The sequence below is a fragment of the Procambarus clarkii genome, chromosome 73 (genome assembly GCF_040958095.1).
Source record: "Procambarus clarkii isolate CNS0578487 chromosome 73, FALCON_Pclarkii_2.0, whole genome shotgun sequence".
Classification (NCBI taxonomy): Eukaryota; Metazoa; Arthropoda; class Malacostraca; order Decapoda; family Cambaridae; genus Procambarus; species Procambarus clarkii.
This window is the reverse complement of record NC_091222.1, coordinates 27,970,449-27,988,776: the sequence shown is the minus strand read 5'-3', so window position 1 is coordinate 27,988,776 and position 18,328 is coordinate 27,970,449. Positions and strand designations below refer to the sequence as shown.

Below are 18,328 nucleotides of genomic sequence, written 5' to 3'. Positions count from 1 at the left end.
TTTAGGGGCACGTGGGACGGAGGGAAGGGATAGGGAGAGGTGGATATTTAGGGGCACGTGGGACGGAGGGAAGGGATAGGGAGAGGTGGATATTTAGGGGCACGTGGGACGGAGGGAAGGGATAGGGAGAGGTGGATATTTAGGGGCACGTGGGACGGAGGGAAGGGATAGGGAGAGGTGGATATTTAGGGGCACGTGGGACGGAGGGAAGGGATAGGGAGAGGTGGATATTTAGGGGCAAGTGGGACGGAGGGAAGGGATAGGGAGAGGTGGATATTTAGGGGCACGTGGGACGGAGGGAAGGGATAGGGAGAGGTGGATATTTAGGGGCACGTGGGACGGAGGGAAGGGATAGGGAGAGGTGGATATTTAGGGGCAAGTGGGACGGAGGGAAGGGATAGGGAGAGGTGGATATTTAGGGGCACGTGGGACGGAGGGAAGGGATAGGGAGAGGTGGATATTTAGGGGCACGTGGGACGGAGGGAAGGGATAGGGAGGAGCGTGGGATGGGGGTAGTAGCTACTCTCTGGATAGTGGGACTGACAGGCGAAGGTAACTCCATAGAGGGGTTAAAAACACAGTACTTGACACGCTTCAGTAGTCTGAGCGGGCTATGTTTATCTCTTTATGTGGTTCGGGCCTAGCCCCTAGCCCTTAGACCCTAGTCCCTAGCCCCTAGTCTCTAGCCAGCGTCTCTTCTCGCTATTGCTTTAGTATTGCTCAGTCTAACTGGTTCTTTACCTATTCAATCCCCTTTTTACGATTCATGAACTTATCTATTTTAGACTTCTATTCTCTCTTCTACGTTATTCAGACTTTTCTTTTACGTTACTCAGACTTCTATTGTCTCCTCTGCTTTAATCAGACTTGCATTCTCCTCTCTATGTTACGTAGACTTGAATTCTCTCTCTTCAGACTTGCAAACTCTTTTCTACGCTGCTTGGAGTCTCAGTTAAGGCTCTTCCTCTCGTATCTTAAGAGCTCATCTGGTTCTAGTTTAAGAACCTTACCAATCTTTCACTGAAGGGTCGTGAATATTTCCATTTCGTTAAGTCCACTACGGGATCGCCATAGCCCGTGCTACTTGGAACTTTTTGTTTCAAGAAGCTCACTCTAAAACAACAACATCTATTTTGTTTGTCGTCAGTCTTGCATCGCTTCAGTAAACCGGTGTCTTTGTCCTTGTGTATGCATACGTGTGTATGAGGTTTTTTGGGGTGAGTTTATCTGTAAGCGTTAGAGTACACACACACACACACACACACACACACATACACAGGTGTAAACTTAGTACCCAGATGAGCCACAGAGACGTTAGAAAGAATTTTTTCAGTGTCAGAGTAGTAGACAAATGGAATGTACTAGGAAGTGATGTGGTGGAGGCTGACTCCATACACAGTTTCAAATGTAGATATGATAGAGCCCAATAGGCTCAGGAATCTATACACCAGTTGATTGACAGTTGAGAGGCGGGCCCAAAGAGCCAAAGCACAACCCCCGCAAGCACAATTAGGTGAGTACAATTAGGTGAGTACACACACACACACACACCAGATAGGAAATCTTAACTTAACCATCCCCCAGAGAGGCAAAACAGTACCCCAGGATAGGAGCAGCAGTCCCCGGATAGATGCAAAAGTACTCAGTGAAAGGAATCCCTCCGGGATAGGGTAGTAATGATAAACACACTATCCCCTCCCCCCCCCCCCTAAAAAAATAATAGACTGAAAATGAGATTCTGTTGCAACTGCTGACTAGTGGATACTGGATAGACCTTGTGTGGGAAGGGACCATTATATGGGGATAGTGAGGGGGATAGATGAAGGATAGTGAGGTACAAGGATAGTTTCCGTGGTACTGAAGGATAGAGAGGGGGAACAGTCCATCTGTAACTGTCGACCTCTTCTGTCTTAATTAATTTCCCCAGGCTAGTGATGGGCTCAACTGCCCAATTCTTGAGTGATGTCACCATTGGTTAAGTGAATAATATACTTTATTAAATTCTATTCTTCGTTTAAAGTACATCGAGCACATGATCACGACATACTAATCTGTCATTAGCAATCTCGAATGATGCTTGTTGAGTGACGCAACACGAGACACAAAGAATCATCAACTATCCAATCTCTTCAGTTACTCAGGGGGCCAGATTCACGAAGCAGTTACGCAAGCACTTACGAACGTGTACATCTTTCCTCAATCTTTGACGGCTTTGGTTACATTTATTAAACCGTTTACAAGCATGAAAACTTGCCAATCAACTGTTGTTATTGTTATAAACAGTCTCCTGGTGCTTCGGAGCTCATTAACTGTTTAATAATTGTAAACAAAGCCGCCAAAGATTGAGAAAAGATGGACAGGTTCGTAACTGCTTGCGTAACTGCTTCGTGAATCTGGCCCCAGGTACGTAAGTGCTTGCGTAACTGCTTCGCAAATCTGGCCCCAGGTTCATAAGTGCTTGCGTAACTACTTCGTGAATCTGGCCCCAGGTACGTAAGTGCTTGCGTAACTACTTCGCGAATCTGGCCCCAGGTTCGTAAGTGCTTGCGTAACTACTTCGTGAATCTGGCCCCAGGTACGTAAGTGCTTGCGTAACTACTTCGTGAATCTGGCCCCAGGTACGTAAGTGCTTGCGTAACTACTTCGTGAATCTGGCCCCAGGTACGTAAGTGCTTGCGTAACTACTTCGTGAATCTGGCCCCCTGGATACTCAAGTTACTGCGATTGGCAGGGTATTGCCCCGAAGGCGACTTAGGTTTTTCCCCTTTCATATAAACATTTATTTTTGCTTCGTTCATTCAAATTGGTTTTAGACCGATTTCCAGAAGTCAAGTTATTTTCGCAAAGTTTTTTCTTGGGTCATATTTTTATATCGAATTTCTTTAAGTCAAGTCAATTTAAACGACTGGTATGGTCGTATAGTGAACGGCGGGTATGGTCGTATAGTGAACGACGGGTATGGCTGTATAGTGAACGCCTAATTCATCATGACATCAGGGCTGATTCATCAAGATATCAGGGCTGATTCACCAAAACGTCAGGGCTGATTCATCAAAACGTCAGGGCTGATTCATCAAGACATCAGGGATGATTCATGAAGACATCAGGGGTGACTCATCATGATATCAGGGCTGATTCATCAAGATATCAGGGCTGATTCATCAAGATATCAGGACTGATTCATCAAAACGTCAGGGCTGATTCATCAAGACATCAGGGCTGAGTCATCACGACATCAGGGCTGATTCACCAAGATATCAGGGCTGATTCATCATGACATCAGGGCTGATTCATCAAGACATCAGGGCTGATTCATCAAGATATCAGGGCTGATTCATCAAGACATCAGGGCTGATTCATCAAGACATCAGGGCTGATTCATCAAGATATCAGGGCTGATTCATCAAGACATCAGGGCTGATTCATTAAGACATCAGGGCTGATTCATCAAGATATCAGGGCTGATTCATCAAGATATCAGGGCTGATTCATCAAGATATCAGGGCTGATTCATCAAGACCTCAGGGCTGATTAATTGATGAAGATTAAGCCACCCAAGAGGTGGCACGGGCATGAATAGCCCGTAATTCCCGTGGTTGGGTGATTGTGATTAACATACAGGTAGAATGGTAGGGAACTATCACGGGGAAAGCGCTAGGCCATTACGCCTATATAGCACTGGGAAGGGGTCAGGATAAGGATTTGGGATGGGACGGGGGGAAGGAATAGTGCCCAACCACTTGTGGACGGTCGGGGATTGAACGCCGACCTGCATGAAGCGAGACCGTCGAACTACCGTCCACCCCAAGTGGCTGGAAGACGACAAAATAAACTTGACAACCACTAATTGTTCAACTACATGAACTTCTTAATCACACTACAGATCCACACCAGCCTAGTGATTGACAATCAATCCTAGATTGATTGAACCAATCCTAGTTGGTTCAACTAATCCTAGTTGATTGATTGAATCAATCCTAGATTGATTGAACCAATCCTAGTTGGTTCAACTAATCCTAGTTGATTGATTGAATCAATCCTAGATTGATTGATTGAATCCTAGAACAATCAGCCTAGTGATTGACAATCAATCCTAGATTGATTGAACCAATCCTAGTTGGTTCAACTAATCCTAGTTGATTGATTGAATCAATCCTAGATTGATTGATTGAATCCTAGAACAATCAGCCTAGTGATTGACGTCTGACAATCATTTTAACTGTGCCTCTGACTGTCAGAGAGTGACGCTCGTCCGAGGCTCTTGGTGTGTACCTTATTTGATTAGGAATAGTTCTCAAGAAATAACATTAGTAGATGAACAAATAAAGATGGATGAACAAATAAAGATGGATGAACAAATAAAGATGGATGAACAAATAAAGATGGATGAACAAATAAAGATGGATGAACAAATAAAGATGGATGAACAAATAAAGATGGGTGAACAAATAAAGATGGATGAACAAATAAAGATGGATGAACAAATAAAGATGGATGAACAAATAAAGATGGGTGAACAAATAAAGATGGATGAACAAATAAAGATGGATGAACAAATAAAGATGGGTGAACAAATAAAGATGGATGAACAAATAAAGATGGATGAACAAATAAAGATGGATGAACAAATAAAGATGGATGAACAAATAAAGATGGATGAACAAATAAAGATGGATGAACAAATAAAGATGGATGAACAAATAAAGATGGATGAACAAATAAAGATGGATGAACAAATAAAGATTGTGTTTTGAAATGCTGAACACACGGGTTTAATGGAAATTAAAATGAATATGTGTACCCTTTCTTCCTATACACACACGCATACACACACACGCGCGCGCACACACACACACGCGCGCACACACACACACGCACACACACACACACACACAATAGCCTGCGTTAAATAGCCTGTCTTTAGGGTAGATAAAGACAGACTGTTTAACACAAGGGGCACACGCACAAGGGGACACAGGTGGAAACTGAGTGCCCAAATGAGCCACAGAGATATTAGAAAGAACTTTTTCAATGTCAGAGTGGTTGACAAATGGAATGCATTAGGCAGTGATGTGGTGGAGGCTGACTCCATACACAGTTTCAAGTGTAGATATGATAGAGCCCAATAGGCTCAGGAACCTGTACACCTGTTGATTGACAGTTGAGAGACGGGACCAAAGAGCCAGAGCTCAACCCCCGCAAGCACAACTAGACGAGTACACACACACACACACTCACACACACACACACACACACACACACACACACACACACACACACACACACACACACACACACACACACACACACTCACACACACACACACACACACACACACTCACACACACACACACACACACACACACACACACACTCACACACACACACACACACACACATTTTATTTTAGAGAAATTGAATGGATAGACGTTACTAGTGCGAAGAAAGGTTTGCAACACCCATTGCCATTGCAAATAATTAATTAGCAAGATGGAGGCAGGTCGGCCCTTCAGCCCTGAAGACCAGTCTTCCCGAACTGCCGTAAAACTGCCCCCGACCAGAAGAACGCGATGCATTACGGAAATGAAAACATAAGTTACCGAACATTCGGCTGGCAGGAGCTGAAGACTGAACGTCTTGGTTTAGAGTTCTGTGTTTCTTGCTCTAAAATATCACCTATAGAACGCTCTTTGTCGCGTTCTGGACGAAATGACTGTAAGAAACTGGGGCCAGATTCGCGAAGCAGTTACGTAAGTACTTACGAACCTGGGTTTAGATTCACGAAGTAGTTACGCAAGTACTTACGAACCTGGGGCTAGATTCACGAAGCAGTTACGCAAGTACTTACGAACCTGGGGCCAGATTCACGAAGTAATTACGCAAGTTCTTACGAACCTGGGTTTAGATTCACGAAGCAGTTACGCAAGTACTTACGAACCTGGGGCTAGATTCACGAAGCAGTTACGCAAGCACTTACGAACCTGGGGTTAGATTCACGAAGCAGTTACGCAAGTACTTTCGAACCAGGGGCTAGATTCACGGAGTAGTTACGCAAGTACTTACGAACCTGGGGCCAAAGCCGTCAAAGATTGAGGAAAGATGTCCACGTTCGTAAGTGCTTGCGTAACTGCTTCGTGAATCTAGCCCCAGGTTCGTAAGTGCTTGCGTAACTACTTCGTGAACTGGTCCCTGGAGTAGAGTTTCTCACTCATGAGGACGTTGATGTAGGCAACACAGTATTGAACAAATCCACAAGGGCCTTCAGGGTTCGAACCTACTTGTGTAACCCAAGTGTTCTCCACTGGTTGTGTCGTATCAGATGAATACTGATCCTTTACGTCGATATGTTGATATTAATGGAATTAAAAACTCTAGATTTTATTAAGCAATACAACAAGTCTTCTCAACTAAGCATCTTTTTTTTTTTTTACTCTGTAGCTCTTCCACTCATCATGTTTCTCATTATCTTCCCTGTGGCAGCATTATATCTTCCTCAGCATCATCTTTTTCATCTCATCAATATCATCTCTTTCATCTCATCAATATCATCTCTTTGTCAAAGAGCATCATTTTTTCCCCTCTCAAGTCTAATTAGTATTCTCACTTATGCTACTGTATTTCACTATCTATATATCTCTAAGTATTTTTCTCAATATCTATCTTTTGTTAGTATATATATCTATCTCGTATTATCTCCTTTACTATGTTCTCACAGCGTGTAAGGCCTTGGGGGTGCTATTAACTATTTCAAGGAGATGGGTTCTAGACTCAATGATACAACCAGAGACCAAAGAGCTGCCACGTTTCTGCTTCGGCGTATTTCCCTCCTTCTCAGTATAATTTTCCTCTCTCTCTGTATCTCTCTCTCTCTCTCTCTCTCTCTCTCTCTCTCTCTCTCTCTCTCTCTCTCTCTCTCTCTCTCTCTCTCTCTCTCTCTCTCTCTCTCTCTCTCTCATTCTCTTTCTCCTTCTCTCTCTCTCTCTCTCTGTCTCTCACTCTCTTTATCTCTCTCTCTGTATCTCTCTCTCTCTCTCTCTCTCTCTCTCTCTCTCTCTCTCTCTCTCTCTCTCTCTCTCTCTCTCTCTCTCTCTCTCTCTCTCTCTCTCTCTCTCTCTCTCTCTCTCACTCTCTTTATCTCTCTCTCTGTATCTCTCTCTCTCTCTCTCTCTCTCTCTCTCTCTCTCTCTCTCTCTCTCTCTCTCTCTCTCTCTCTCTCTCTCTCTCTCTCTCTCTCTCTCTCTTTCTGTCCCTCTCTCTCTCTCTCTCTCTCTCTCTCTCTCTCTCTCTCTCTCTCTCTCTCTCTCTCTCTCTCTCTCTCTCTCTCTCTCTCTCTCTCTCTGTCTCTCTCTCTGTCTCTCACTCTCTTTATCTCTCTCTCTGTATCTCTCTCTCTCTCTCTCTCTCTCTCTCTCTCTCTCTCTCTCTCTCTCTCTCTCTCTCTCTCTCTCTCTCTCTCTCTCTCTCTCTCTGTCTCTCACTCTCTTTATCTCTCTCTCTGTATCTCTCTCTCTCTCTCTCTCTGTATCTCTCCCTCTCTCTCTCTCTCCCTCTCTCTCTCTCTCTCTCTCTCTCTCTCTCTCTCTCTCTCTCTCTCTCTCTCTCTCTCTCTCTCTCTCTCTCTCTCTCTCTCTCTCTCTCTCTCTCTCTCTCGCCCTCTTTCTCTTCCGTTCTCTGACAATAACAGTAAAATAAAGATGTTAATATCTCGACATTTTAAACACCGACCATTGGCTACCTAAAAATAAAAAAAATGAGGTAGAAAAAAATGCAAAAATCTCTCTAGTCTCTTTAGTTATGAGTCCCAGAGACAATGAGGGAGAAGGGGGGAGTGGGGTGGGGGGTTCGAATCCCTTAGAGAAGCGAACAACGGACAATAATTTCTTCGTTCACTAACTAGTAAGTTGGCGTCCAGCAAACGTTGCCACAACGTTTCAGTTATTACGTTCCCACACTATAAACACAAATCATTGTCGTTTGGTTGTGTGAATGTTGGAAATATGTCGTAGAAACGCTATTCAATATGCTGAGTGAATGCTGAACAGAACGCCATAGAAGCACTGCTCAGTATGCTGAGTGAACACTGAATAGAACGCCGTAGAACCACTGCTCAGTGTGCTGAGTGAACGCTGAACAGAACGCCGTAGAGGCACTGCTCAGTATGCTGAGTGAATGCTGGACAGAACGCCATAGAAGCACTGCTCAGTATGCTGAGTGAACGCTGAACAGAACGCCATAGAAGCACTGATCAGTATGCTGAATGAACGCTGGACAGAACGCCATTGAAGCACTGATCAGTATGCTGAATGAACGCTGGACAGAACGCCATTGAAGCACTGATCAATATGCTAAGTGAACGCTGAACAGAACGCCATAGAAGCGCTGATCAATATGCTAAGTGAACGCTGAACAGAACGCCGTAGGAGCTCTGACCAATAAGAGAAGCGAAATACGGCCTGTTTACTGACTTTGAGAAGAATACAAAATAGTTTCTCGGTAACCATGACGACTGAGTATTGAAGTATCTGATCCGATCAGAACTCTTTTTTTTTCCTATCCAGCACACAGCGGCTCCCTCCGTACCCACCAGGCGCAGTGGTGGTGATGAGGGGGGGGGGGGGCGCAGAGTGGTGGAGAGTGAGGAATGGTGATGATGAGGGGGAGTGGTGGTGATGATGGAGAGGAGAGCAGCATCCCCCACCATCTTCACTACCAGAGTAGCATCCCCCACCATCTTCACTACCAGAGCAGCATAACACCAAACTCTTCACTACCAGAGCACCATAACACCAAACTCTTCACTACCAGAGCAGCATAACACCAAACTCTTCACTACAAGAGCAGCATAACACCAAACTCTTCACTACCAGAGCACCATAACACCAAACTCTTCACTACCAGAGCAGCATAACACCAAACTCTTCACTACAAGAGCAGCATAACACCAAACTCTTCCTTTGACCCTTTCGCTCTACAAATCTGAGCTTAGCGAACGGAAGATAACACTAAATTACATTAATTACATGTAAGAATATGAGTAAATGCTTGGGGAAGTAAGCGTACCAAGAGTTTGGTCAAATTAAGCGAACCAAGAGTCAGATCAGACTAAGCGTACCAAGAGTCAGGTTCGAGTAAGCGTACCAAGAGTCAGGTTAGAGTAAGCGTACAGAGAGGCATGTCAGAACAAGCGTACCGAGTATGAAACTAGAATAAGCACTCCAGAAAGCCGCTTATTGATCCGCTTAACTCATAAAAACAGTTTCAGTGAAATGTAAGCGCAGTTGTGACGCCTCAAACCAGGGAGAAGCGCAGATAGTAAGCTCTCTTGCAAGTGATAAGTGCAGTAGTAAGCACCCTTGCAAGTGATCAGTGCAGTAGTAAGCGCCTTTGCAAGTGATAAGTGCAGTAATAAGCGCTCTCTAAGTATGACATATCGTAATAAATGTTCAATTCTAAAACAACTCAGAGTATAACCTTACCTAGGATATAATAGTCTACCAAAACGTACATATTAGAACGGTTTTGGCTAATCAGAAACGTTAGAATACAAGGCGAATTAATCTAACAGGGTGTATCTATAGAAAACGTCAATAATGCAGTGGCATTAATTTTTACAATTGCGTCGCATTTTCAATGGATTCGTCGTTTCTGAACGCGACGCATTAGTTCAGAGAACGGGAAATCTGTGTACATGCGTGTAAACATGTTTACAGACAGACTCACACGCAAACATACACACAGGTACAAACATACATATATAAGGCTTCAAACACACGCAATTAGTGTATGCGTGTGTGTGTGTGTGTGTGGGAGGAAAGGTAGCAAGGAAGGTGTACATCGGGTGATGTGTGTGTATATATATGTGTATAAGTCTACATGTACGTACATACATATCTATATATACATCATCCCTACACAAGTACATATCCTTCAAGCTGCATAAAACAACGGCACATACAAGCATAAAATAATCTCCTGTTGCTGCCAAGGAAAAATATCGTGATTAAAACTGTACCTTGGCAAAAACAGGAGAAGGCTGGGTGGTCCAGCTCATCTTTCCAGATGTTACCATGGCAACCGAGCTAGCGGAGGAAAACATCCGACTCTTCTCAAACAGGGGTGTCGCATCCCAAGATTTTCCCTCGCCTCCCTGCAGATATAAGTCCGCTCTTAGCTGCGCCTCTCAGAGAGTTCGATCTAACACTCTGTCACCAGGATTTAATTGCGTATCTTGCTGGTGTAATACGCGTCTCTGACTTGTTGAAATACAGCACGGAAAATAGGAGGAAAGCTTCTGCAAAGGGGGATTTTGAACTCCATTTTCTCGCTGGGCAGAAAGATGGAGGGTTGAAAGCCCCCCCATTCTCCCTTGCACTCCCCCCCCCCCCTTGCACTCCCAGACTTGCAGGCTGGGCCGCATAAATTACCAGTTACGAAATATTCTCCTCCTCCTTCTCCTTCTTCTCTCCTCTACTGTTATTCACTCTAGAGCTCACTCTTCTACCCTTCACTCCAACACAACTCACTCATTTATACATATATACATTATCCAAATTCATACAATTATAAATGCTGATGCCAGTGGCGATTATAATGTATAATATTTTAGATCCATATACGTAGAAACACGATTGCAGCGACACAAGCTAAACTATCAAGCTAACAGCTTACTGATGCTTAGGGCAATTTAAGGATAATGGCGCACACGTTACACAATCACGATACACCAAGGATTGTAGGGGTCAGAACGAGGTCACACAATCATTGAGCTCAGAGCAAGGGGGGGTCATACTAGAGATTAGGCCAGAACTAGGGATCACACTAGAGATTAGGCCAGAACTAAGGGTCACACTAGTTGTCACACTAAGGGTCACACACACTAAGTACTCTTAGTACTAGAGTACTAAGAGTACTTAGCACTAGGGGTGATGAACAAACTAAGGCGTTATTAAGCATGAGTTATCAATAACATGAACGCTGAAACAAGAGAAATAACAGTACCAAGGTTTTTTCTCCATAGACAAATATACATATTGTAGGGGATGGAAGACTACCTCCATACATATATGTAAATACGTAAATGTTAATTCACATATGATACATCCACGTAGTTAATGATATACATCACATAAGTCAAATTTTAATTCTGAAAGCAGGAGTCATTCAGGAGAAAACAACTCTTTCACCCCCCATCCACACTCACTCACACAAACACACACACACACACGCACACGTAGGCGGGACCAAAGAGCCAGAGCTCAACCCCCGCAAACACAACTAGGTGAGTACATACATATATATATAGACTATAAAGTCATCAATTCATTTTCATATTCCTTTTCATCGCCTAAGTTTATCAATGCACAGTTGAGAGGAAAGCATTGCCGAATTCTTCAATTCTCACCCCAGCATCTGAAGTGCTTGATAAGTGTTCTACTACAAGCAGTGATAAGTGCCTGATAAGTGCTTGAGAAGCTCTACAACTCACATCTACTTCATACGAACAAAGAGTTCCGAACACTCTATAATCACTAGTATGAAGCCAAGTGAACTATCGTTTATCGGGGGTTGAAAACCTGCCACTATAAGGCTAATTCATGCTATCATTGCCATAGGTTGCCCTTCGGTAGGTACTAAACAATGATCTTTAAATATTTCAATTTCAACAATGACAAGATATGCAGGCGAGGAGTCACAATAACGTGGCTAAAGTATGTTGACCAGACCACACACAAGTAGGTGAAGGGACGACGACGTTTCGGTTCGTCCTGGACCACAATCGACTTGAGAATGGTCCAGGACGGACCGAAACGTCGTCGTCCCTTCACCTTCTAGTGTGTGGTCTGGTCAACAATGACAAGATAGGTCGGAGATATATAGGCATATATCGTCATATACTCAGAGACATATAATGCCACTTTCAGTTCAACATAGAACTCCATGGTGACCTTGAGCAAAGAACGTCGAGTTGAACCCAGAGCAGAACTTGACGTTTTCAGAGTAGAACTTCCTCTTGCATATAGAACTCCGCGTTGAATGCAAGAACACATTTGAACGTTTATCGAGGCCTCCAACACGCAAGATCCCTTCTACTCTTGTAGGCCTACAATGCAACAACAGCCCCGTGTTGATTGGTGTGTATATATATGTGTGTGTGTATAAGTCTGCATGTGCGTACATACATATCTATATACACATCATCCCTACACAATTACATATCCATTAGAGACATTATCTTTTCCAATCAAATCTACAACGTTTTCGGAACAGAATCTACGAAGAAGGGCTTCAAATATACGATCTACAATAGAATCAGAATAGCCAATGCACCTGAGGACAATCAATGCAGTCGATAACCTTGCGCAGAAAAACTAGATAATGTAATCTTGCAATTGCATAAGATGTATCTGAGTGCCTTTTCTCTTCTGTTTCCACTTTGCATTGTTGCATTCATTGATAATCAGTAATTTTATTTATAGTTATTCATTTACGATTGAATTAGTACGTAAAATTCAGGTATATTATAATTCTAATATTAGGTTATATCTTGAGGTTATCTTGAGATGATTTCGAGAGATGATTATATCATTGGAGAGATTGGTTATCTTGAGATGATTTCGAGATGATGAGATGATTTCGGGGCTTTAGTGTCAGCACTTTAGTGATCAGCACTACAATAATATTTGTGTAGTGCTGATGAACATTATACAATATGATGATTATACACAATTATAGAACTGTAATTGTGTTCTGTTATGATTGTGTAATATTGTGATTATACACAATATTACGCTGATTATACACAATTATAGAACTGTAATTGTGTTCTGTTATGATTGTATAATATTGTGATTATACACAATATTACGCTGATTATACACAATTACAGAACACAATTACAGAGTAAATGAAAGTGAATGACAAATAAATAATATTTTTTGTGTTCATTATTATTAGTTTTCTTATTATTCCTGTTTTTTTTTACTTTTGTTTTGTCATTATAAAACAAGTTATTTTCGCCAGTCATGTGGAAATCCAGTTTTAAAGATAAATTCATTCAGACGTAATTGAGAAATCACACACCCACCCACACACACACACACACACACACACACACACACACACACACACACACACACACACACACATACACACACACACACACACACACACACTGTGTGTGCGTGTGTGTGTGTTGCCAAATCATTGACAAAGCTTCATGACAGACACAATACACACACACATAGAAACACACACATATATACTTCAGACATCCTGCTCTTGATCTATTCAGAGCTTGATCAATGAAACTCAACTCGAAGCAGAAGGGGAAAAATCTATATTTATAGACTAGTGGAGCCGTGGGTGAGATTTTGTGTGTTTATCCACTTGACAACACAGCTAAACTTGCTTTGATGTATCACTATCACACACACACACACACACGTGTGATGCTACTTTGAGGCTACCTTGAGGTGCTTCCGGGGCTTAGTGTCCCCGCGGCCCGGTCGTCGACCAGGCCTCCTGGTTGCTGGACTGGCTAAAATGCTGGTTTCAAAGTATTATATGACAAAGAGTGCTGGGAAGACGGGACACCACGAGCGTAGTTCTCATCCTGTAACTACACTTAGGTAATTACACACACACACACACACACACACACACACACACACTGAATGTATGTGTGTGTGTGTGTGTGTGTGTGTGTGTGTGTGTGTGTGTGTGTGTGTGTGTGTGTGTGTGTGTGTGTGTGTGTGTGTGTGTGTGCGTGTGTGTGTATGTATTTCCTGAAAATACACACACAGGAAATACACTCTTCCAAACACCTGTTATAACTAAATAAATCAAACACAATACAACATACACCAGAACTGGAGCACATGAAGCATACCTCACCAGAAAGTTTAAGACAAACTGAATATCAAATTCTCGATAAAATACAGCATAGAGCAATAATACAGCTGTAACGTAACTGTAGCATCAGACCCTGGCTTATACCAGGAATTCCGTGATAGTGTTTTCTGAATCTTTCCAAAACTCAGGAGAAAGAGTTGAATGCTGAACTAAATTTAATAGTACTATAGTACATGCATAGTACATACTCTAATTAGGCAATTAGTACATAGGCAATTAGATAGTAGAATTTGGAACTAATCAGTTTATAGAAACCAGGCAAAATTTAGCTAATAAACAAACTTAAATATTTCTAGGTCTATTATAGAATATATCTATACTATATTTGGCTTAATATAGCGTGTATAGGCGTAGGAAGGTTAGGGAAGGTTAGGTTAGGTTAGGTTAGGCTAGGTTAGGTTAGGTTAGGTTAGGTTAGGTTAGGTTAGGCTAGGTTAGGTTAGGTTAGGTTAGGTTAGGTTAGGCTAGGTTAGGTTAGGTTAGGTTAGGTTAGGTTAGGTTAGGTTGTCTTTGCAACATGTATATAAAACCTTTGCAGGCTTGTCCAAATTCACTAGTGCAGATTTCTACTTTCTTAATTGTCTATTACGTCAATATATGCACTATATCATAGTTACTTAACAGGAGAATAGGCTGAATTGGCACAATCACCCTGTACCCATATACTCACACAATCACTCTAACATTGATTGTATCCACAATGTGTTACCCATCACCCCTCACTCTTCCCTTCTTCCTTTCCCATCTCCTGTCCCCCCTTACCCTTCCCTTCCCTTGCTCCCTCTCACACTCCCTTCCACTCTCTTCCTCTCCTCTCAAGAGGCAAAATCAGTGGCAGTAAGTGGAGTAAGAGTGATAGTGTGAGTGAGAGTGTGTACCAAGAGTGATAGTGAGGGGGTGAGAGTGTGTACCAAGAGTGATAGTGAGGGGTAAGAGTGTGTACCAAGAGTGATAGTGAAGGGTGAGAGAGTGTGTACCAAGAGTGATAGTGAGGGGGTGAGAGTGTGTACCAAGAGTGATAGTGAGGGGTAAGAGTGTGTACCAAGAGTGATAGTGAGGGGGTGAGAGTGTGTACCAAGAGTGATAGTGAGGGGTAAGAGTGTGTACCAAGAGTGATAGTGAGGGGTGAGAGTGTGTACCAAGAGTGATAGTGAGGGGTAAGAGTGTGTACCAAGAGTGATAGTGAAGGGTGAGAGAGTGTGTACCAAGAGTGATAGTGAAGGATGAGAGTGTGTACCAAGAGTGATAGTGAGGGGTGAGAGTGTGTACCAAGAGTGATAGTGAAGGGTGTGAGAGTGTGTACCAAGAGTGATAGTGAGGGGGTGAGAGTGTGTACCAAGAGTGATAGTGAAGGGTGTGAGTGTGTACCAAGAGTGATAGTGAGGGGTGAGAGTGTGTACCAAGAGTGAGAGTGTGAGTGAGAGTGTGTACCATGAGTGATAGTGAGGGGGTGAGAGTGTGGACCAAGAGTGAGAGTGTGAGTGAGAGTGTGTACCAAGAGTGAGAGTGTGAGTGAGAGTGTGGACCATACAAGAGCTGTGACTCTTGGAAAGTAATCCTGCCAAGATGGATGATTCCTTTCCAGCTGTCAAGTCACTCAGTCAAGTCGTTCATCACCACTACCACTATTGAGGTTCCCTTTCCACCTTTTACGACACCTCTTCATCCTTCCTTCTGTCCTTTCATCTCCTCCTCAGCTCTCTCATTCGTGACGTTATCTTGAGATGATTTCGGGGCTTTAGTGTCCCCGCGGCCCGGTCCTCGACCAGGCCTCCACCCCCAGGAAGCAGCCCGTGACAGCTGACTAACACCCAGATACCTAATTTACTGCTAGGTAACAGGGGCATAGGGTGAAAGAAACTCATTGTTTCTCGCCGGCGCCTGGGATCGAACCCCCAGGATCACAAGCCCAGCGTGCTGTCCGCTCGGCCGACCCTTTGGCTACTGTTGTGTTTGCAAGAACAAAAGGGTTAATCTCGCCCTCTTGGGGAAAATGGCCTAGGAGTTTTCAGGTTAAAGAACGGTAATAAAAGGCCCCTTTCTCCCCCACTCTGAAGATGAATTACAGGCTTACAGCTGCCAGTCCTTTTTGAAGGATCATTAATCAGCTGTAAACGACGTGATGCAGCCTAAATGGGTCGTTAGGCACACGTTTAGTCACTATTGGAGAGCAGTGTGTGTCTTGTTTGTTCGCAACACTACACATAAGGGGCATAACTGGCCGACCCCTCACAGTGTTCAAGAGAGAACTGGATAAGCACCTCCAAAGGATACCTGATCAACCAGGCTGTGACTCATACGTCAGGCTGCGAGCAGCCGCGTCCAACAGCCTGGTTGATCAGTCCAGCAACCAGGAGGCCTGGTCGACGACCGGGCCGCGGGGACACTAAGCCCCGGAAGCACCTCAAGGTAACACAGCCACGCCTTTGGGAGCGGGTGTGTTGCTTTGGAAATGTAAGATGTTCTTACGTTTTCGGTTCTCTCTCGAGGGGTAATTGAAAAATTAACTCTCCTAAGTTAATTTTCATATTTTGTTTATGGTCTGATGTCTAGAAGCGTTTCGCATGAGACTTCTTACATTTTCAAAAACAACTCAACCACGCCTTTGGGGGTTTGTGGTTAGGTTACAATACCCAGTAAAACATTCCCATAGAAGTTTGTTGTTGTTTGAAGGTTTGTGATAAGACGTAACACTATTATAAGATAACTGGAGATAACAGCCCGTCTTCGCTAATCACCCTCGCTGTCAATTCTCTTTCTTGGCATGATACTCGCTATTCTCACTTACCCTTTGATTAGCCAGAGGTGAGATAGGGTAAATAGAAAGGGGAGAGAGAGTTGAGAAGAGAGGGAGAGTTGATAGGTGAGTTGAAGGCAAGATGTGGGGAAGAGGCAAGGGGGGAAGAGAAGCATAAGGTAAGGGAGAGATCAGAGGGTGGAGGAAGAACAGGCAACCAATAAAGAGTAGTTTAAGGCAACTGGAGATAAAACCATTGGATAATATCATTGAAACAATTATAAAAAAACCACTTCTCTCTTGCGAAGCGATAACGAGATCTCAGGCTCAATAATAACGAAGTCTCAGGGGCGTTAACAACCAGCTCACCAACGCAGTGGAAATGCAACAAAACTTATCACCAGTTAAAGACTGAATTACTATTCAGTCTTGAATAGTAATTCAGTTCAAGACTGAACTCCTGAGCTTGCATCAAGAGCTGTGTTGCAAGCTCTTATGCATCTCCTTGGACAGCAACACAACACACACACACACACACACACACACACACACACACACACACACACACACACACACACACACACACACACACACACACACACACACCTGACCAAAGAGCCAGAGCTCAACCCCCCGCAAGCACAAGCACACACACACACACACACACACACACACACACACACACACACACACACACACACACACACACACACACACACACACACACACACCTGACCAAAGAGCCAGAGCTCAACCCCCGCAAGCACAACTAGGTGAGTACACACACACACACACACACACACACACACACACACACACACACACACACACACACACACACACACAAAGGGGCCTCGTAGCCTGGTGGATAGCGCGCAGGACTCGTAATTCTGTGGCGCGGGGTCGATTCCCGCACGAGGCAGAAACAAATGGGCAAAGTTTCTTTCACCCTAAGTGCCCCTGTTACCTAGCAGTAAATAGGTACCTGGGAGTTAGTCAGCTGTCACGGGCTGCTTCCTGGGGTGTGTGTGTGTGGTGTTAAAAAAAAAAAGTAGTTAGTAAACAGTTGATTGACAGTTGAGAGGCGGGCCGAAAGAGCAAAGCTCAACCCCCGCAAAAACACAACTAGTAAACACACACACACACACACACACACACACACACACACACACACACACACACACACACACACACACACACACACACACACACACCTGACCAAAGAGCCAGAGCTCAACCCCCCGCAAGCACAACTCGGTGAGTACACACACACACACACACCCAACACACACACACACACACACACACACACACACACACACACACACACACACACACACACACACACACACACACACACACACACACACAAAACACTCACGCTACATAAAGCAGCAATGCACAAATCTCACAGACAGTAAATCAGCGGGTGTTTCCTGCACACACACACACACACACACACACACACACACACACACACACACACACACACACACACACACACACACACACACACACACACACACACATACACACACACACACACACACACACTCACCACTGTCTGCCCAGATTAACAACCCACTCCAGCCATAGTTTAGAGCCTCCAGACAGCCACACAGGGAACGGTAAGACACTATACAATTACTTATATCCCCTATATATTGGAGCCGGTCGGCC

At 43.8% G+C, this 18,328-nt stretch overlaps 1 long non-coding RNA gene across 1 annotated transcript in view; it reads right to left on the bottom strand.

Annotated features, from left to right (window-relative positions):
• LOC138356538 (uncharacterized) overlaps positions 1-10,157 on the bottom strand; it is a 40,247-nt gene extending 30,090 nt beyond the window's left edge. Inside the window, exon 1 of the long non-coding RNA XR_011224513.1 lies at positions 10,013-10,157. This is a non-coding gene — a long non-coding RNA (uncharacterized lncRNA). The remainder of the gene's footprint in view (positions 1-10,012) is intronic.
• Positions 10,158-18,328: the final 8,171 nt, after the last annotated feature.